The sequence below is a fragment of the Podarcis vaucheri genome (assembly GCF_965113315.1).
Source record: "Podarcis vaucheri genome assembly, chromosome: 17".
In the NCBI taxonomy this organism is placed as follows: Eukaryota; Metazoa; Chordata; class Lepidosauria; order Squamata; family Lacertidae; genus Podarcis; species Podarcis vaucheri.
In genome coordinates, this window is record NC_138755.1 from 36,194,449 (window position 1) to 36,216,273 (window position 21,825).

Sequence of the window (21,825 nt, forward strand, 5' to 3'; positions counted from 1 at the left end):
GACCCAGAGGCAACCTCAGCTTCCCTTAACAGGGCTGAGAGTGGAGCACCTGCAGGCAATGGGTCCTCCATCACCTCAGGGGCCAGAGCAGACTCAGCTGGTGCCTGCACCTGAGGATCCAGCACAGGTGAGGACCCTTCAGGCTCAGGCCCCAGCCCCAGCTCAGCTGGTCCTGGAGGCGGGGACTCCTGTGCAGGCTGGGATTCCTCAGGTTCAGCCTCTGAGTCCGAATCCCAGGCCACCACACCCTGAGAGTGTTTGTGCGGAAAGGTGGGATTAAAAAAATTGCACCAATAAATAAAGAAAAAAAGGAGGGACAGAACAGAAGAGAATATGGGTCATGCAATTTAATTGAACAGCAGTCAGGATCAGAGCTGAGTCGTAACACCCCAGAGGACAGGATCACACTTCAAAACGACCTTGACGGATTAGAGAACTGGGCAAAAACAAACAAGATGAATTTTAACAGGGAGAAATGTAAAGTATTGCACTTGGGCAAAAAAAATGAGAGGCACAAATACAAGATGGGTGACACCTGGCTTGAGAGCAGTACATGTGAAAAGGATCTAGGAGTCTTGGTTGACCACAAACTTGACATGAGCCAACAGTGTGACGCGGCAGCTAAAAAAGCCAATGCAATTCTGGGCTGCATCAATAGGAGTATAGCATCTAGATCAAGGGAAGTAATAGTGCCACTGTATTCTGCTCTGGTCAGACCACACCTGGAGTACTGTGTCCAGTTCTGGGCACCACAATTCAAGAGGGACACTGACAAACTGGAACGTGTCCAGAGGAGGGCAACCAAAATGGTCAAAGGCCTGGAAACGATGCCTTATGAGGAACGGCTAAGGGAGCTGGGCATGTTTAGCCTGCAGAAGAGGAGGTTAAGGGGTGATATGATAGCCATGTTCAAATATATAAAAGGATGTCACATAGAGGAGGGAGAAAGGTTGTTTTCTGCTGCTCCAGAGAAGCGGACACGGAGCAATGGATCCAAACTACAAGAAAGAAGATTCCACCTAAACATTAGGAAGAACTTCCTGACAGTAAGAGCTGTTCGACAGTGGAATTTGCTGCCAAGGAGTGTGGTGGAGTCTCCTACTTTGGAGGTCTTTAAGCAGAGGCTTGACAACCATATGTCAGGAGTGCTCTGATGGTGTTTCCTGCTTGGCAGGGGGTTGGACTCGATGGCCCTTGTGGTCTCTTCCAACTCTATGATTCTATGATTCTATGATTCTATGATTCTATGGTTATTGAGTGGAACCATATTCAGGAACTCGAAGCCAAAATGACTCAGGTCTCCGGCCCTCAAGGCTTTCCCCAAGCCACGCCATTCTCTTCCCAGGTGGTTATATTCTGTCCTACAGGGAAGTGGGTGGCGCTGTGGTCTAAACCACTGTGCCTCTTGGGCTTGCTGATCGGAAGGTTGGCGGTTCGAATCCCCGCAACAGGGTGAGCTCCTGTTGCTCTGTCCTAGCTCCTGCCAACCGAGCATTCGAAAGCATGCCAGTGCAAGTAGATAAATAGGTACCACTGTGGTGGGAAGGTAAACAGTGTTTCCATGCACTCTGGTTTCCGTCACTGTGTTCTGTTGCACCAGAAGCGATTTAGTCATGACCCAGAAAGCTGTCTGTGGACAAATGCCAGCTCCCTCGGCCTGAAAATGAGATGCACACCGCAACATCATAGTCGCCTTTGACTGGACTTCACTGTCCAGAGGTCCTTTACTTTTACTTTACCTTACATCCTGTCCTGAAGCTTATCTGCATCCTTTTCATGTGCTGGAATGTGCCCTTGCCCCGTGACAGTTCCACTTGCTTGTCTGAATGAAGGCTGAGGGAGGGTGTAGTAACCTTGAACTTTTAAACACACACACACACACACACACACACACACACACACACACTCATTGGTTTTTAAGCAAATACAGATACAAGAACCATTAAACACTTATCCAGCAGTACACCTAATGGTGTTTGTTCTATCCATTGACTTTAGACACAAGCTTACACATTCCATATTAAAACCTATTACTTAACATAACCTCTCCACCGAGAAGATTGAGCAGTTAGTATAACAAGTTCTTGATGTGGGTCATTAACATACTTAAAGCAAAGGGTTCACCTTGGACAGTTCATGCCTTTAATTTCCCTTCTGTGTCTGGTGAGATGCTAAGACATTGCTGTATCCCAGACATTTCCCCCCCCCCATCATCTTCTTCTTATTTAAATATATATTTTTATTTGCTTTTCTGTTATGTCTCATAATCAACACATGCTATGCTACAGGCATACATAAAAAAATAGCAGAAGTATAAAACATAAACATATGATAGTGATAATAACATATCTAAATTCTAACGTATCCGGGAAGGGCAGGGTATAAATAAAAATTATTATTATTACTATTATTATTATTATTATTATTATTATTAATTCTTTCAGGATTACTTAAATCCTCTATGTCTTTTTTTAAAAACATTTTTGAATTTTCTTTTCTTTTTACAAAGTAGTTATCATAAATAAATGAGAATAAAAATGTGCAGCCCACTATACAACCTTCCAAAATTTCAACACCTCTTGCGATGGTTTGACCCCTTTCCGTTTTAACAGTAGAAACACCCTCAAAATCATTTCTCTTGCATTTTCCCCATCTTACCTTAATGGCACATGTTAATTTATCATTAATAGCTATATCCCATTCCCTTATCTTCTGTCCCCAACATCTCACTGCCTCTCCCCAGCATATGTCAGCAGAGGCAATTGCCTCACTTTGCCCAATGACAGGGCTGGCCCTGACCTTTATGTATTATTGCAGCAGCAGCAGCAGCAGCAGCAGCAGCAGCAGCAGCAGAGATCCAGACTTCAGGTCCACCCAGGCACACCAGAGTTAAATTTGCTGGTGTTCCAAAGGGAGCACCTTTCTTCTAACCTAATGAATGGAAGAGGGACAAAAAGGCAGGAGGTAAACAGTGAACCCAGGCGCCAGGCCCACAAACTTTTGTTTGGTCCTCCGGTGAACAAGCGGCCTTTTGTTTTCTGCTTGTACCAGCCTATGGAGCGCATCTCCAATTAGTGTAATTCAGCCCAGCTCTTCCCTGGAACTCTGCTGACAGTCACCACCCGCAGATGTCCTTATAACAAGACTTGGACTGCACCGCCTGCCAGTTACATCGCTCTGCTGTTTCATTCTATTTTGCAGATTATCACTGATATTCATTTTTAACCAGGTATTCATCCCTTGGCATTCCCATGCAGGAGGCCACTGCATTTAGCTCAGAAAAGCCTTAGAGTGGCATAATCATTTCTTCCAGTGATTCAAGTTCTCATTTGTTCCTCTTGTGTGCACCATGAATCCCCAAGGAACTAGAGCAGTCTTACCTTCTTCTTCTTCTTCTTTAGTGACCACTCATAGTTGATTAGGATTGTCTTCCATGAACACGGTTTTAACAGTGAGTCCGTAAGTGACTGTGGAGTCCAGTTCTGGATCCACATGTCCTTCCACAGTGGGGACATAGGTTTCTGGGTGGGAGTTGATCACGGTGAGGGTTTGCCAAGCGTGCCTTCCTCTTAGCACGTTTCTCCCTTTCGGCCTGAGTTTGAGTGTCTTCAAAGCCCATGACACCTTTGGTAAAGGCTGTTCTCCAATTGGAGCACTCGCAGGCCAGTGTTTCCCAGCTGTCAGTGTTTATACTACATTTTTAAAGATTTGCCTTGAGAGAGTCTTTAAACCTCTTTTGTTGACCACCACTTTCCATTTTTAAGTTTGGAATAGATTAATTCCTTTGGAAGACGATAATGGGGCATCTGAACATGACCAGTCCAACGCAGTTGATGTTGAAGACCACATTATGATAGACGGCAGAGGCCCCTGGGTCTAGTAGCACTTTTTGTGATGTCACATGTCAGCAATGTCATGTGCTAGTAATGTCATAATCATGTATGTTTCCTTAACTCTCACAGCTGTTCCTGGCAAGGGGGGAGGCAGTATATGATCAAGACTGGACCTACCATTAGGCAGAGTGAGGCAGTGACAGAAGTAAGCCAGCAATAAATCACACCAAGTAAGTTGGAGTCAACTCTTTATTCACAAACACAGGAATGTCAGCCCCAATGAGAACGGCAACTCATCTCTGGCAGGTCTTGCTGCCACGAAGCGCTTGCTGAGACTGAAGGTCCCTGCCTCTCCACAGCTGCCTGTCCCTTCCTCCCCAGGGTTTCTCCCAAGCAATCTGAGATGATGCCTACATGAAGATAACCTTGCCTCCATCCTCTTCATGAGCTTCTGGGAGAGAAGCTGTGAGGGGAGCTTGTCACAGCTGGAGGGGGAGACACCCATGCCTCTTCACCAGCCTGACTCATCTCTGCTTCTTGGCCTTCCTCCTCTCCTACTTCAGTTTCTGCCTCTTATTCTGGACTTCTTTCTGCCACAGACTCTCCCTTCTCACAAAGCCCTGTTACCTCTTCAGTTTCCAACACCTCCTCTTCCCAGTCTTCTCCCTTTGACCACTCGCCATCGTCCCACCACCAATCCACTCCTCTGAGTCTTCTTCCCTTAGGGGTTCCCCAGCTGGTTCCTCCCAACATTCCTTTGCATCCATCCAGTCCATGACGGACAGCTGTCTCAGGTGGAAAATGCTGGGAAACAGGCAGTAGTGGATAGGATGTTGGTTCAGTAGCAGGGAGGCTGGTGCAGGGCAAATGTACTAGTGGAGCCATTCTGGCTCTCCTCCCTGCCCCCTGATACCCACAGCTCAAGTGGATATTCCCCGTTTCTGCCAAACCATTGTGGCAAGTGAAGTTACAACTCAGTCTAGTTGCCGTTGGTATTCAACTCCCAGTAAACTCGCAAAAATGTATAAAACAGGGCCATGTTGGAAATGTATGGAAAAAGAAGGCACCTTTTATCATATTTGGTGGATGTGTAAGGTAGGAAAAGAATTTTGGGAAATGATATATAATGAATTGAAAAAAATGTTTAACATAACTTTTTCTAAAAAAACCCTGAAGCCTTTCTTTTAGGACTTATAGGTGCCCAAATCTCAACAGAGCAGAAAAAATTATTTATGTATGCGACCACGATTGCGCGGATGTTATTGGCCCAGAGGTGGAAAGAAAATAAAGTCCCGACCAGAGAGTCCCATTGGCAGATGAAGTTGATAGACTATGTTGAAATGGCAAAAATAACCAGACGGTTCAGAACTCAGGAAGACCAAAACCTTAATAAGGAACAGGGAAGATTTATAATTTATCTTAGAAATCATTGTAAGCAGTTATAATCGTTAGTAGGATTGGAATAACACTTGCAGTTTGATGGTGTATTTTGGATATGCAGTCATAGCTCGAGTTGAATGCGCTTCGGGTTGAGCGCGTTCGAGTTGCGCTCCGCAGCAACCTGGAAGTAATGGAGCGCGTTACTTCCGGGTTTCGCTGCTCGCGCATGCACAGACACTCAAAATGACGTCGCGCGCATGCGCAGTAGCTGCGAAACACGGCCAGCGCACGCGCAGCTGCGCCGTTGTGTCTTGCGTTCCAGTCGGGATGTGAACGGGGCTCCAGAACAGATTCTGTTTACATCCCGAGGTACCACTGTAACGGAGATGTAAAAGATCTGGATAATTATAAAACATGCAGTAGGAAATTATTAACAATAGGACCCACAAAGGAGAGGAGGGAAGTCCAGGAGATTCTTTGGAATCTTGTTTCTATGATGTAGAATATTTGATGGTAAAACTTTAATTGGAAAAACCAAATAAATAAATTTATAAAGAACAACAGCAGCAGCTCGGTCTAGTTTGAATTCTCAGACTGCCTCACTCTTCTCATTCTGGCTACCAGGGCTCTGTCGACAATTTTTTTTCCACTTCCCAGAGGCAACCTCAGGTTATTGTTGACAGGGCATTAGAGCGAAGTTTATTGTATGTGCTGCAAGACAGATTACGGCAAAATCAAACATCAGATTTTCTACCTTGGAAATAAACCGCCAAGTGACTAAGAAATAAAATGTACTTTTCCCGGAAATATGTAAACAACTATCATTCATGCTGAAGTTCCAATGGCAGTATATGAGTTTTTCAATTAAATTCAAGTCAGCCATGCAGGGACTATGACATCCGTAATTAAAATGTGTTACTTGGGAACTAATAACTTCGAAGCCGAGAGGACGTTTTTGTAAATCAAGTGTAAATACCATTCGCTGCCTCGGATGCTAGAATTATGCTCTCAAGTTTATTTCTGATTAACCACATTGCATATGTCTGAACTAGGACTATCATCCATTTTTATTGATCAGTCACCTGCTTTTTAACCAACTGATCCATTAATCACATAGATTTAAATAATGTGCATGTTGATGCAAACCTCAATATAAGTGTCTTTTGAGACACGGATTGAACGATAACTTACAACCGAACAAGGAAAAATCAGCTGCTGCTGATTTGTTAGAGGAAATATTAAAGCTGAACATTTGTTTGTTTTCATTCATTGCCACAGTAACTCACAGTAACATTGCCACAGTAACTAAAATAGCTGGGGGGGGGGAGATGAATACTTAAGGTGCAGTCATCACCAAAGAATGTAAACTAAAATACAGCCCCTTGCAATTCTCCACCTTATTTGTGGCCAAGAGCCACAGGGAGAACCATATCACCAGATTTCTCCAGGAGGAGCAGAAATTCCCAAGTGTTTTTTTAGGAGTCAGGCTCCCCGTTAGCAATGGCAGTAGCACAAGTGCTTTCTTTAAAAAAAAAAAAAACATTTTCCTGAAGGAGTATCAGCACAGCCTGACAGCCATTTTGAAAGCAGCGCACGGAAACGCCATTTACCTTCCCGCCAGAGCTGTACTTATTTATCTACTTGCACTTGGACGTGCTTTCGAACCGCTAGGTTGGCAGGAGCAGGGACAAAACAATGGGAGCTCGCCCTGTCGTGGGGATTCGAACCGCCGACCTTCTGATCTGCAAGTCCTATGCCCTGTGGTTTAACCCACAGCACCACCCGCGAATTGTATGATAGTGAGAGGCTTAAACAAGCCTGCAACCAGCTACCCGCTGTGCGTTTGAAAGGGGAATGCACTCTGCTAAGTAAAGGGACTTGCTAACACAAGTTAGGAAGGATATTAATAAACAATATATCCTCTCCTGCCTCCCTGAACATTCCCACAGAGACAAGGCAAATGGATACCTGATGCCATGAAGACCATTGAATTACATTACTGGAGAGCATCAAGGGACCACATATAATAAGAATTGTAGAGAGAACCCTTCTGTAGATGAGGACTAGCAAGTTTTCCTTCTAGTCTCCTCTAGCTGAGTCTTCCAAATCTGCCCACAATCCTGTGGGCCACTTCATCTCATTCATGGCTGGGTGTTTGATGGATTGAGCTTTATTTAAGTTAAAAAAACCACCCCACATTATTTAATTAGTGCTAAAACACTAAGCGTGATTGCCCAATTATTGCCTACAAAACATCAAAAGTGTTTAATTATTATTATTTTTTTTACATAGGAATTGTAGCTCTAAAGTGGTTAATTTAAAAAAAGGGTGGGCATTATTGCATAGGTGGATAGTGGAAATGCGCCAAGCTTTTGAAAATAAAATAAAAAAGTCAATTCTTCAATTAGTGCTACAATGCTCTTTTATTTCAAGGCTAATTGTGCATATATTTCACTATATTAAAAATACAGCCCTGGAAAGCATTTTTTTAAACGTTGATTAAAAACAAGCAAGGGACCCACAGAAATAGTCTTAAATATAGCAAAGGGGTGTGCCTAGAGATGATCCTTTTGCTAGCTCAATACATCACTAGGCATGTTGAAACCATTCAATTTTTTCATTTTTCATTTCACTTTTATTTGTATATTGCCTTTCTACATTGTTGTTGTTTAGTTGTTTAGTTGTGTCCAACTCTTTGTGACCCCATGGACCAGAGCACGCCAGGCACTCCTGTCTTCCACAGCCTCCCGCAGTTTAGTCAAACTCATGCTGGTAGCTTCGAGAACACTATCAAACCATCTCATCCTCTGTCGTCCCCTTCTCCTTGTGCCCTCCATCTTTCCCAACATCAGGGTCTTTTCCAGGGAGTCTTCTCTTCTCATGAGGTGGCCAAAGTCTTGGAGCCTCAGCTTCAGGATCTGTCCTTCCAGTGAGCACTCAGGGCTGATTTCCTTCAGAATGGAGAGGTTGGATCTTCTTGCAGTCCATGGGACTCTCAAGAGTCTCCTCCAGCACCATAATTCAAAAGCATCGATTCTTCGGCGATCAGCCGCCTTTGTGGTCCAGCTCTCACTTCCCTACATCACTACTGGGGAAACCATAGCTTTAACCCTTTCTACATTACTATACACAAAATGGTTTATAAGCTGAAGAAACAACAAAGATCATACACCTTATAAATAACATGTACAAAAATGTCTTCTAGGGCTGGAGGCTGCTTGCCTGATGGCCAAGCAGAAAGTGTCTCTCCCTCATCATAACTCTGGGAAGGGCAGAAGAAGAGGTTCTCTGGGTTCCTATTCCATTCCTTCCAAAAGAGTTTCCTGCAATTGGGGGGACTGTGGGGGGTGGAAAACACAGGAGGACAACTATTTGATTATTATGTCTGTCAGATGACCCAGAAAAAGTGAATGTTTGGCCCACTTTCAGAGAGAGTGCATCTGATGAATATTCTGCATTTGTGAATATTAATCCCTCCCCTGCTGAACTTCCCTCTGCTGTATTTCCCTCCCTTCCCTGTTTTGTTGTTTCTTCCACTGCTAACAGTTAAGGTTTGTAGACCTATTAGGGCAGGAGCAGGCATTTCGCTGGTATCAACACCGCCAGGGACATCAACATTTGCAGCTGAGAATTCCAAGGAGAATTTGGGGAACATATTTCTGTTGCAGTACATGACATGAAGGGAATTCTAGGCGAACAGGAGATACCGCAGGGGGTACTTGAGTAATTTCCAGTGCTGCGGCAGAGCTCTGCCTGATAAGACGGCATCTGCAGGAGGGGTGAGATGATTTTTCAGGTATCCTGAGTCCAGGGTGCATAGTAGGAGTTTATATACCAATATCAGCACCTTATAGGTAAAGGTAAAGTCTGTCAAAGGTGACTATGGGGTTGTGATGCTCATCTCGCTTTCAGGCCGAGGGAGCCAGTGTTTGTCCATAGACAGCTTTCTGGGTCATGTGGCCAGCGTGGCTAAACTGCTACTGGTGCAACAGGACACTGTGGCAGAAGCCGGTGCACACGGAAACACCGTTTACCTTCCCACCACAGCGGTACCTATTTATCTACTTGCACTGGCTAGCTTTTGAACTGCTAGGTTGGCAGGAGCTGGGACAGAGCAATGGGAGCTCACTCCGTCATGGGGATTAGAACCGCCGACTTTCTGATCGGCAAGCCCAAGAGGCTCAGTGGTTTAGGCCACAGCGCCACCCATGTCCCAACTCCAACTCCAAGGAGCGAGTGGCAATGGCAGCAGCAGTGGGCGATGCATTTATTGGAGGGCAGATCTGCTGCCCCTGTGGGTTCTGCTGCCTGAGGTGGTTGCTTCACCTTTCCTCATGGGTGGGTCAACCTGGGCTGGAAAGTTCATAGTAGGTGCCACAGCCCATCTCTTCTGTCTGTCTGTCTTTCTTTCCTCATTCCAGTTATACACACACACACACACACACACACACACACACACACACACACAGTGGAACCTCAGGTTGCGAACGTGATCCATGCAGGAGGCACGTTTGCAACCCGCAGCGTTCACAACCTGTAGCGCCGCTTCTGCTCATGTGCGGGTTGTGATTCGGCGCTTCTGCCAAGCGCAAAGCGTGATTTAGTGCTTATGCGCAAGCGCCAAAATCCAGAAGTCACCTGTTCCAGTACTTCTGGGTTCGGCACTGTGCGCAACCTGAAAACGCGTAACCTGAAATGTCTGTAACCCGAGGTACCACTATACCGTATTTTTTGCTCTATAGGACGCACTTTTTCCCCTCCAAAAATTAAGGGGAAATGTGTGTGCATCCTATGGAGCGAATGCAGGCTCCTTGGCTTCAGCGATAGCAACGCGAAGCCTCCAAAGCGCAGAGGGAGCACTCCCTCCATGCTCCGGAGGCTTCGCGTTGCTTTCGCTGAAGCCTGAAGAGCGAGAGGGGTCAGTGCGCACCGACCCCTCTCACTCTCCAGGCTTCAGGGATAGCCGCCTGAAGCCTTTGGAGTGCAGTGCGAGTTCCCGCTGCGCTCTGGAGGCTTCGGGTTCCTTTTGCTGAAGCCGGGAGAGGATGAGTCTCCTGGTTTCAGCAGAGAGGGAGAGCTGCGCAGCACCCCTTCAGCCAAGCGGGAGGAGAAATGGAAGGGGCTGCTTCGCTGAAGAGGCGCTGAGCAGAGAGGGGGAGATTTTTTCCCCTTGTTCTCCCCCTCTAAAACATGGTGCGTCCTATGGTTGGATGTGTCCTACAGAGCGAAAAATACGGTATCTATATCTATATCTATATCTACACACACACACAAAGACCTTTTTTCTTTATGCTCTACAAATTGGAGAAGACAGGAGATTATTTGGATGGCCTCATGGCTTGATTGTGAATGTTATAATTGCACTTGAAACCTTATGCAAGTCTCAGCTATGAGGGCAGGCGCTTTTATTACATTGTCTAGCGCGTGACTGGCGAAGGCTCATTCTGAGCTGGCCAGCCTTGGCCAGATGCAGAGCTTCGTAAAGCACCAATATTTATACAATATTTATTGGAAGCAGATTTTGGCTCGGCATCAAGGCAGCCGCATCAGAGCAGATGTGTGAGTCACTGAAAGGCTCCTTCTACACTCCGGCAAGTCGCCGCAGCTGCTTTGGTTAACCGACAGCTCTTTAGATTATAATGAATAATTGGCAGTCAGACAAAGCAACGGCTCTTTCTACATGAACTCATTAGCCTAAACTGTTCAGCAAAAGTAGACAGAAAAGGGAGAGCCTTAACCAAACAGTGGTGGAACTAGGCAAAAGGCCCCAGGAATAGCAAAATACAAAAGCGATCTGTTTGCTCTGCCTTTGCTTGCTTTCAGCCAATGGCTACTGAACCATAGCTGTCAACTTACAGATTTGAAAATAAGGGACCAGCAACCTCGAAAATAAGGGATCAGCAGCCAAAATAAGGGATTTTCCAAGCACAGGTATGTTCAACTTCTGTGCCCCTCCGAGCCAAAGGCAGAAAGCCCAGCCAGCAGCCAAACGAAGCCTCAAGCGGTGGTTCCCACAGCGCAGCAACCCGGCAAAGGGGATGCAGCAAGGAAAACCACCGTCACCTCTCTGCTGGGAAGCGCTGAGCAAAGGCGAGTCTCCAGGCAACGTGGCCAATTTGATCGGCACAAGACATGCAAGCTCCACCCCCCAGTCGTTCTTAGACTCCTTACTGGGTGAGCAACGCAGCCAAGCAACACAGTTGGAGCCTTCCTCCTCCCTGGCCGGCAGGGAGGGAGGGAGAGGAGCTGCTTCCTTTGAAACCCAGGAAATTTAAGGGACATCATCAATAAGGGACAGCAGCGGGACATGGTGCTCGGATAAGGGACTTTCCCGCCAAATAAGGGACGGTTGACAGCTATGTACTGAACCTATGAAGGTCCTTCTGGCTTTAAGGACTGCAATCCTCAAGACATTGCAGCGTACGCTCCAACTTTCCTCAGATGACAAAAAGGGACATTTCTCACTCCTCCCCCAGCTGACCCTCCTCAACCCCCAATTTTTGGTGTCCCCTCCACCCGCAGAGCATTTGCTAGCAGAATAACGGCAAGTGCCATCGCCACTTCACCAATGGGACACAGCCCACACGCCCTCCACCGTCCTGAGAAATCCCCTTAATCTCCAATTTTGTTTTATTCTTTGGTAAATTGACAAAAAGAACAAAGCACACCAATAAATGAAGGCATCATCAGAATCCAACAGCCACTCCAGCCAGGAAATTAAGGAGGGTATAAAGCAGGTTTGGTAGGGGTATGGCTGGGGAGGCAGACTCTGAAGTACGATAATGCTAAGCACGATAGTTATGCTTATCTGGCTATTGGTGCTGTTCCACAGGATCTGGGCACAGAGGGGAAAAACACCCCAGAATTTGAAGTCTGGGGATGTTATCTGGGGGATGTGAATGTACAGAATCCATTACAGTGGATGCAACGAGGCCCATTCAAAGCTACATATCCATAGAATGTGGTTATGTCATAATGGCTCAGTCGACCACTTTTCTGTAGGGGATGAAACCAGACAGTTACATCATAATTAGTCTGCTGGCTTCTCCAAAGGCTATAAAAATTGGTGGCTGTTCCACCTGGCAGGTGTCTAGAGGGGAGAGACGGCTCAGTTTCTCCACCAGTCTGGCTGGGTCCAACCGCCACTGGGCCCCTCCAGAACCTAAAAGCTTCCATATGCAGCCATTCCACCCAGTCATTTGATCTTGCCCGTCTTTTCTTCCCAGTGTGTCCCGTTGATTGGGCTGCAAACCATTCCACCGAAGACCTGCCTATTTCATTCTCTGCACAGTCACTCAATGCAGTTTTAAGTCCTTAATTGAGATTGTCTAGGACCAACAAATCCCCCCCAACTCCGTAACAACAGCTTACCTATGCGATACGATATGATACGATACAATATCTTTATTGTCATTGTCCCATACAGAACAATGAAATTGAAAAATCTACATAAGACATTCAATACCCCCTAAAAACTCTGAAACCCCATTTTAAAATACAATATACTACAGAGACTCCTTATGTTGCATTTAGAACCAGAATTGCATTTGGGTAGAACTGTTTCTCAGGTGGCTAGTCCTGGTCTTTATAACCCTATACCTTCTTCCAGAAGGCAGAAGCTGAAAGCGATCATTTCCAGGGTGCGTACTATTCTGCGCTATCTCTGCAGCTTTCTTATGGCAACTGACAGCATAGATTTGATCTAAGGTGGGAAGAGTGCACCCAATTATTCTCTCTGCAGTCTTTACAACCCTGGACAGCCTTGTTTTTCCCCCTGGTCGTGCAGCTCCCAAACCACACACAGAGACCATAAGTTAATACACTCTCCACAGTGCAATGGTAAAATGCCATCAACAGGTCCTTTGAGAGATTGATTTTAGTGAGGATTCTCAGAAAATATAACCTCTGCTGTGCTCTCTTCATCAGGTCCTTGCTGTTTTCTCCCCAGGTTAGGTCATCTCTCAACTCCATTCCCAGAAATCGAAACACCGAGACCTGTTCTGTGCACTTCCCCTCAATAATAAGTGGCTGAATATTCAATTTACATTTCCTAAAGTCCACAATAATCTCTTTTGTTTTCTTTAAGTTAAGGAGTAAGTTGTTTTCCCTGCACCACTCCCCCAACTGCTCAACTTCCTCCCTATAGGCCGCCTCCCCCTCTCCAGCCATGATTAAACCAACCACCGTTTTATCATCTGCAAACTTAATGATCTTATTAGTGGGGTATTTGGGGACACAGTCAGCTGTACAGAGCGTATATAAAAGCGGGCTTAACACACACACCCGTGGTGTCCCCGTATTCGTGATGAGATCCGCAGAGACGTGGGAACCCAACCTGACCCTTTGGGAACGGTTTGATAGAAAATCTAATATCCACCTGCACAAACACAGTGGAAGTCCCAGGCCTAATAATTATGGGGTGAAACTTGAGGAAAACTTAAGACTCGAGTTAAACACCGTGTCTAATAACTAGATTGCCAGCTCTGCCGGCTATGTTCACAACTCCGTCATTTACGCAGACAGCTAGGGAGGAATTGGACAGCCGTGTCAGATCAGCCCGAAAGAGCTAATGAGCGCTTGTATGTTTGCCTGTGCCTGGGGCGAGTGTCATTGCCATGCCCAGGGGGCAGAGGATGCCAGCAGCCAGCGTTGTATCCCATCTTGTGCTCACATATGCTTCATTCCGGCATCTGGTTCTCGCCTTTAATTAATGCTCGTTTCTATGTGATAGAATGTGTCCGGCCACAGCTGAGAAGGTTGAATTTGCATCCCAATGTTTGAGGCAGTGAAATTCACTATCTGTTACCAGTATGGGACCAGGAGCTAATTTTTCCAGCAGGTCCAGTTGGCTGTCAATCATACTTCTTGTTTGGCTTTTCCCTGCAAAAGATAATGTGTCATGATGGCGCTGAAGAAGCCTGGATATATTATTTACAGACGCTACTTTGTTTTGCTGGGCATTATAGAAGTACTTGTATATTATTGTAAACTGTTTTTATTGCATTTTAAAAACAATGTGTATTCAACACAGCACAAAGGGGACTTAGCTGCATGTATTGTTTACATTTATATATATTTATTGAATTTATATACTGGCCTATACCAAAAGGTTTCAGGGCGGTTCACAGAAAAGATCACAATATATAAAATCAAAATAAGAACAATAACCCAATAACACCGCCCAAGAGCCACATTTTAAAAGGGTATAGGAAGTGAGAGCTGGACCATAAAGAAGGCTGACCACCAAAGAATTGAGGCTTTTGAATTATGGTGCTGGAGGAGACTCTTGAGAGTCCCATGGACTGTAAGAAGATCAAACCTATCCGTTCTGAAGGAAATCAGCCCTGAGTGCTCACTGGAAGGACAGATCGTGAAGCTCAGGCTCCAATACTTTGGCCACCTCATGAGAAGAGAAGACTCCCTGGAAAAGACCCTGATGTTGGGAAAGATAGAGGGCACAAGGAGAAGGGGACGACAGAGGACGAGATGGTTGGACAGTGTTCTCGAAGCTACCAGCATGAGTTTGACCAAACTGCGGGAGGCAGTGGAAGACAGGAGTGCCTGGCATGCTCTGGTCCAGGGGGTCACAAAGAGTCGGACACGACTAAATGACTAAACAACTAAACAACAACAACAACAACAACAACAACAACAACAACAGGATGTCAATCAGGTCAACCAAAGTCCTGGTTAAAAAGGAACATTTTATCTTCTTTTGAAGGTAAAAGACTGTTTATGTATACAACAACTGTGACAAGAGTTCTTTTAGCCCTGAAATGAAAACAACAAGAAGTACCAACGAAAGAAGAGCGGCAAATGAAGATGATGGACTTTGCAGAACTGGTGAAGCTGACAGGAAAAATCCAAAACCAGCATGATCAAGTATTCCAAATGGACTGGAGTAAATTTATACAATATCTGAAAGATTATTGTGTAAGCAATTAACATCACTAGCAGGGCTGTCTGAAGACTGGCAACGAGAAATTTTCTACCTTTCTATAGTTATATAAATTTTGAGTCATTCTATAATGAGTGTAATTAGAATTGGAAAATGTATAAGTTGCAATGATACAAAGGTTAATTTTGAAAGCCGTGAGGTGGGAGGGAAGGAATTCAACAGGCTTTAAGAGTCAGAGCGGTATAGTGGATAATGATTGTGTGTGTGTGTGTGTGTGTGTGAGAGAGAGAGAGAGAGAGAGAGAGAGAGAGAGAGAGAATGTTTTTGCCTGTTGAACTTCCCTGGGGAGAGCATTCCACAGTCAGGGATTCACTGCAAAAAAAGGTCCATTTGTTCTTGGATTGCCACCTCCTGCACCTCTCGAGGAGGAGGCACATGAAGGAGGGCCACAGAAGATGATCTCAGGGTCCAAGAAGGATCATATGGTTATATCCCACCTTTCTTCCAGTAGGCTCGAAGTGGCAAACAGAATTCTCTTCCCCCTGCCCCTCATTTTAACTCCCAGGTCATAATCCGACACTCTAACCCCTGCGCAGTGTACGGCATTAAAAGCTTTCTGGGAAATGATAGATAATGAACTGAAAAAATGTTTAAAATAACTTTGTCTCGCCAGAGTGGTGCATGCTCTGGTTATCTCTCGCTTGGACTACTGCAATGCGCTCTACGTGGGGCTACCTTTGAAAGTGACCCAGAAACTACAGCTAATCCAGAATGCGGCAGCTAGACTGGTGACTGGGAGTGGCCGCAGGGACCACATAACACCGGTCTTGAAAGACCTACATTGGCTCCCAGTACGTTTCCGAGCACAATTCAAAGTGTTGGTGTTGGCCTTTAAAGCACTAAACAGCCTAGTATACCCGAAGGAGCGTCTCCACCCCCATCATTCTGCCCGGACGCTGAGGTCCAGCGCCGAGGGCCTTCTGGCGGTTCCCTCATTGCGAGAAGCAAAGCTACAGGGAACCAAGCAGAGGGCCTTCTTGGTAGTGGCGCCCGCCCTGTGGAACACCCTCCCATCAGATGTCAAAGAGATAAACAACTACCTGACATTCAGAAGACATCTTAAGGCACCCCTGTTCAGGGAATTTTTTAATGTGTGACATCTTAGTGTATTTTTGGTCTTTGTGGAAGCCGCCCAGAATGGCTGGGGAAACCCAGCCAGATGGGCGGGGTACAAATAATAAATTATTATTATTATTATTAAAAAAATTATTATTATAAAAAACCCTAGAAGCTTTTTTATTAGGAATAGTAGGTACTGACATCCCAAAGGAGCAGAAAAGACTTTTTATGTATGCAACAACAGCTGCGTGGATGTTACTAGCCCAGAGAGGGAAAGAAGACAAAGTCCCTACCAGAGAGGAATGTCAAGCTAAGCTGATGGACTACGCTGAAATGGCAAAACTGACTGGAAAGTTCAGGAACCAAGATGACAAAAACTTCAAAAAAGAATGGGGGAAATTTATAATTTATTTAGGAGGCCACTGTAAGCAGATGAAAGAAGGACACTGACAAACTGGAACGTGTCCAGAGGAGGGCAACCAAAATGGTCAAAGGCCTGGAAACGATGCCTTATGAGGAACGGCTAAGGGAGCTGGGCATGTTTAGCCTGGAGAAGAGGAGGTTAAGGGGTGATATGATGGCCATTGTCAGGGAACTGACATCGGAGCAGAGGGGAGAGGCGTTGCTTCCCGATTCTGCAGAAGAAGGAACGAGTAAGGGTAGAGAGAGAAGGTCATCTTCCAGGTGACACCAGGAAGAAGGAAGAGGGAGGAAGCATCTCGGAGGATAGGCTCCGAGACCCTGGTACTGAAGGCAGTGAAGAGAGTGGAGGGGCACCTCTGGGCACGCCCACTCTGCGCAGAAGGGTTACGCGCAGAGAGGCGAGGCGAAGGGTGTCTGTCAAGGAGCTTTTATGTTGGAGGAAATTTAGGAAACACCCACTCACGGATTCGTCGAGCGATTGAGCAGCAGCAGCACCCAGGCTGCTCAGTCAGGGAAAGACACCACCAACCCCTAAGCAGTTTGGAACAGCTAAAGGTTTACACACAAGCAACCCCATTTCCCGTGACAGCCATGTTCAAATATATAAAAGGATGTCACATAGAGGAGGGAGAAAGGTTGTTTTCTGCTGCTCCAGAGAAGCGGACACGGAGCAATGGATCCAAACTACAAGAAAGAAGATTCCACCTAAACATTAGGAAGAACTTCCTGACAGTAAGAGCTGTTCAACAGTGGAATTTGCTGCCAAGCAGTGTGGTGGAGTCTCCTGCTTTGGAGGTCTTTAAGCAGAGGCTTGACAACCATATGTCAGGAGTGCTCTGATGGTGTTTCCTGCTTGGCAGGGGGTTGGACTCGATGGCCCTTGTGGTCTCTTCCAACTCTACGATTCTATGATTCTATGAAAACATTAGCAGGGTTTTAACAACACTTGTAATGTAACAAATACTTTGGACAATATGGAGAGATACAAAATAAAGACTATGATAGAATATGCAGCTGAAAACGTTGACATTAGGACCCACGGAGGGGAGGGGGAGGTCTTGAGATTCAGAGAAATCTCTGTACAGTGGTAAAGGTAAAGGTAAAGGTACCCCTGCCCGAACGGGCCAGTCTTGACAGACTGTGGGGTTTGTGCGCCCATCTCACATCTATTGGCCGGGGGCCAGCGCTGTCCGGGGACACTTCCGGGTCACGTGGCCAGCGTGACATCGCTGCTCTGGCGAGCCAGAGCCGCACACGGAACGCCGTTTACCTTCCCGCTGGTAAGCGGTACCTATTTATCTACTTGCCCCCGGGGGTGCTTTCGAACTGCTAGGTGGGCAGGCGCTGGGACCGAGCAGCGGGAGCGCACCCCGCCGCGGGGATTCGAACCGCCGACCTTTCGATCGGCAAGCCCTAGGCGTTGAGGCTTTAGCCCACAGCGCCACCCGCGTCCCTCTGTACAGTGGTACCTCGGGTTAAGTACTTAATTCGTTCCGGAGGTCCATTCTTAACCTGAAACTGTTCTTAACCTGAAGCACCACTTTAGCTAATGGGGCCTCCTGCTGCTGCCGCGCCGCCAGAGCACAATTTCTGTTCTCATCCTGAAGCAAAGTTCTTAACCTGAAGCGCTATTTCTGGGTTAGCGGAGTCTGTAACCTGAAGCGTATGTAACCCGAGGTACCACTGTATATGGAAATGTATTTGCTTGTGTTATAAATTTATATTTGAAAAAACAAATAAAAACATCTTTTTAAAAATAATAATAATAATCTCAGATAGGAAAATAGGTCCACCCCAACCTCAATTCTCTTTCCACCATCACTCCACCTGCTGCCTAAACCTACCTGTCGAATATGCAAGGCACTCTTGCCTGTCACGTTTCAAAATATGAAATTCAAACAAAGGCATTCCCCTGACAGCGCCAGTTTCCGAATGTTCCACTTCATCCTTTGCTTTGTTATTTGCAGCTCAGCCGCAACCATCTGCTTCAGGAATTTGCATAACCCTGGAGCGGCTGCCTCGATATGCAGATTAAGCATTCAAATAAGGCAAGGAGGTCTACTTTCAGCCCAAGGAGAACCGCAAGGCTGGATTGGAGGCTCAAACATCACTCTCAACATTGCTCACCACAGGAAACCTCCGGGTAAAAAACACGACCATCCCTTGCTCAGTCGATGGTCTGATCCGATGAGCTGTTGTGGCAGAAAAAGAAGTGGATTTTTAGGCATGATGGCTGATGATCCAGATCAGTGACCCTGCGTGGCCTTGCATGTGTGTCACGAATGACCCAGGTTACTTTGCCAACTCAGAAACTTGGGGCTATTGGCTAAATAATAATTTTAAAAATGGTGCTGTGCTGGACACATTAGTAAACTGGCTTACAGTCTAACATAGGTAAAGGTAAAAAGGTAAAGGACCCCTGGACGGTTAAGTCCAGTCAAAGGTGACTATGGGGTTGTGGCACTCATCTCGCTTTCAGGCCGAGGGAGCCGGTGTTTGTCCCCAGACAGCTTTCCGGGTCGTAGCCAGCATGACTAAACTGCTTCTGGCAAATAGAACACTGTGATGGAAACCAGAGCGCACAGAAACGCCGTCTACCTTCCCACTGCAGTGGTACCTATTTATCTACTTGCACTGGTGCTTTCGAACTGCTAGGTTGGCAGGAGCTGGGACAGAGCAACGCTAGCTCACCAAGTCTCAGGGATTTGAACCGCTGACCTTCTGATCAGCAAGCCCAAGAGGCTCAGTGGTTTAGACCACAGTGACACCCGCATCCCTAGACACTACTAAACAGACCCATGTATGTAACCGTAACAAATTCACTTCCTTTGGTGTATTCTTGGAGACTGAAAAATCTCTCTCTGTATTTTTACATCATGCTTGAGGTGGCTGTCAAACTGGTTGCTTCCCTATCGATGAGAGCTTGTGGATTTTCCTTTACACACCTTTTCCATCCTCATGGAAGCCTCTTTTCCTCTCTTGTTCAATCTCAACACCTTCTGCAGCCAGAACTCCTTTTGCCCAGTGTGATCACCAATGGACTCTTCATGCTCCCTGGTCATCCCATCTTTCAGTTACGTTTATGTTGGCTATGGTTTTAAGACAAAACTGCCCCCTTTCCCTTATGGGGTATCCAAGAGCCCGTATAGAGTCTTATGTAGGTTCTCTATTGGTAGCAGAAGATAACAGAGGCCAACCAAAGAATATTGAGAAGCAAGGCAGCTAGCAAGCCTGATCTTTATTAACTGTTGCAACAGGGTCCTTACTCACCACACGCAGGAGGCAGGAGGGACCCTGAACAATGGTGCGCTAGCCCTTATATAGACTTTTGAAATTGCCCACCCTGTAGCTCGAGACCACCCCCCAGAACACCATACATACATCGCTGAAGGAGGCGGTCTCCAACAGAAATCCTGTTTGTCAGGATACCTGATAATGGTCACTGATTGCTTTACTTGGGCAGCTTGGCCATTCCTTTTGAGATGCTAAATACTTGTTTCCTGAATCCAGGTCACAGGCTCACCCTATTCATACACAAATATGTCCTTAAGACAGGATTTGTGAGCAAAGAGACAATGGGGAGACTTTTCCCATTTCCTACCTCACTGCAAAGGAATATTTGAGGTCAGTGGGAGAGTCAAAATGGTTTCAGGATTGTTCTCCCGTACTAATTCAGACACATGATCTATATACTTATGTATGTGTTTGCCTTGTACATTTATGAACATTTAATTTATATATTTGAGACCTTAAATTCTTATAACACTATGATTATTAATGTCTTGCTTGCTTAACCTGACTACTGCCATTTTCTTTTTAAAGCAGAAAATGCCTTTGGGAGATGGGAATGCTTTTGAGCCTGCAAAGTCAGCCATTTGTAATTGATATGCACGCAACTGCTAAAGTCTCATTGCCTTATCGGCCTCTTCCAGAGTTCTATTATTATTAGTGATGAATGTTTGTCCTTTTTTTGAAAAAAAAGGCAATAGTTGTATCAGACACAAAGGACAAAGCAGCCAAAGGAAAAACGTGCCCCCTCACCCCCATTATACTTACATCTCAATGTAAAAAACAGCTAATCAATACTGTAGCACCTCGGGTTATGCAACCCTCAGGTTACGTAAACTTCAGGTTGCGAAAGTGGCAAACCCGGAAGTATTTGACTGGGTTTCGCCGTGCGCGCATGCGCAGAAGCGGCCTACTGCCATGCACATGCGTATAACAGTGACCCTCAGGTTGAGAAAACCTCGCGATCCAGCCGGACCTTCGGAACGGATCCCGTTCGCAACCCGAGGTACCACTGTACAGCCCTGGCTATTATGGGCTGTTGTTGTATTGTGAGGGGGGTGCAGTAAGGTGCATCCTCCTAACAGAAACAGAAGAAGACCAAAGCGTAGCTCATACATAAGCAATAAGGTGAAAGCCAAACAACTGAATCATAATTACGATGGATGCATTGGAACTTACAGGAGCTGGGTTGTTTTAGCAGACTGAAATAGTTCACTGAAGAACTGGGTTTCCTCCAGAATGAATAGTTTTGCATCATTGAAAGGGGTTGGACACTTCCGCCAAGGGGGAAAAAAAAAGCAGCCCCAGGTTTTCTTCTTCTTTTCCTTCTGCCTGCTGAGCTTGTAATTGGAATTTTAATAAGCATTGTTACCTGGGGGAAGGAGGGGGTGGCAGCCTATGACATCACTCATGATCTCACAATGGAGACATGGAGGTTTGTCCTGATTATTTAGAGGCAGCAAAACGTCCTATTTCAAAAGGACAGGGGTGTTAAGGGACAGATTTCTCTTCATCTGACGAGACGCTTGCCTAGGAGACAGGTAGGGTTGTTAGAGAGATAATAGAGCACCAATAGATGCAAGCTCAGGAGCCTTGCTGATTTTTCTGCCATTGTGCCTGTGCTATATTTCTCTGATCCATATTTCCCAGTGAAACGCATTATGGTCTTACCCAGCCTGGTGTCCTTTGCTGATTGGGGCTGATGGAAGCTGTAGTCAATTTAAAAATAAAATAAAATCTGGAGGGTCCTGGGATGTGGAAAGGCGGATCTGTCATTACACAACGTAAGCTTTGCACCTGTTTACTTTCTTATTATTACTCCCACCCTGCAGAAATAGTGGAAGGTAGGTGAAAGTAGGAGGAGGGCAGAGGAGACAGGTAAGT

The 21,825-nt window shown here is 45.9% G+C and overlaps 2 long non-coding RNA genes across 2 annotated transcripts; one reads left to right on the forward strand and one right to left on the reverse strand.

Moving 5' to 3' along the window:
- Positions 1-5,527: 5,527 nt before the first annotated feature.
- Positions 5,528-5,774, forward strand: LOC309522393. The gene is made up of 2 exons (XR_014215085.1): positions 5,528-5,676; positions 5,716-5,774. It is a non-coding gene; the product is annotated as an uncharacterized lncRNA (long non-coding RNA).
- An 8,128-nt stretch (positions 5,775-13,902) lies between these two features.
- LOC309522115 lies at positions 13,903-21,280 on the reverse strand. The gene is made up of 3 exons (XR_014214855.1): positions 21,121-21,280; positions 18,498-18,845; positions 13,903-14,093 (listed from the first exon to the last, which is right to left on the reverse strand). It is a non-coding gene; the product is annotated as an uncharacterized lncRNA (long non-coding RNA).
- Between the last annotated feature and the right edge of the window lie 545 nt (positions 21,281-21,825).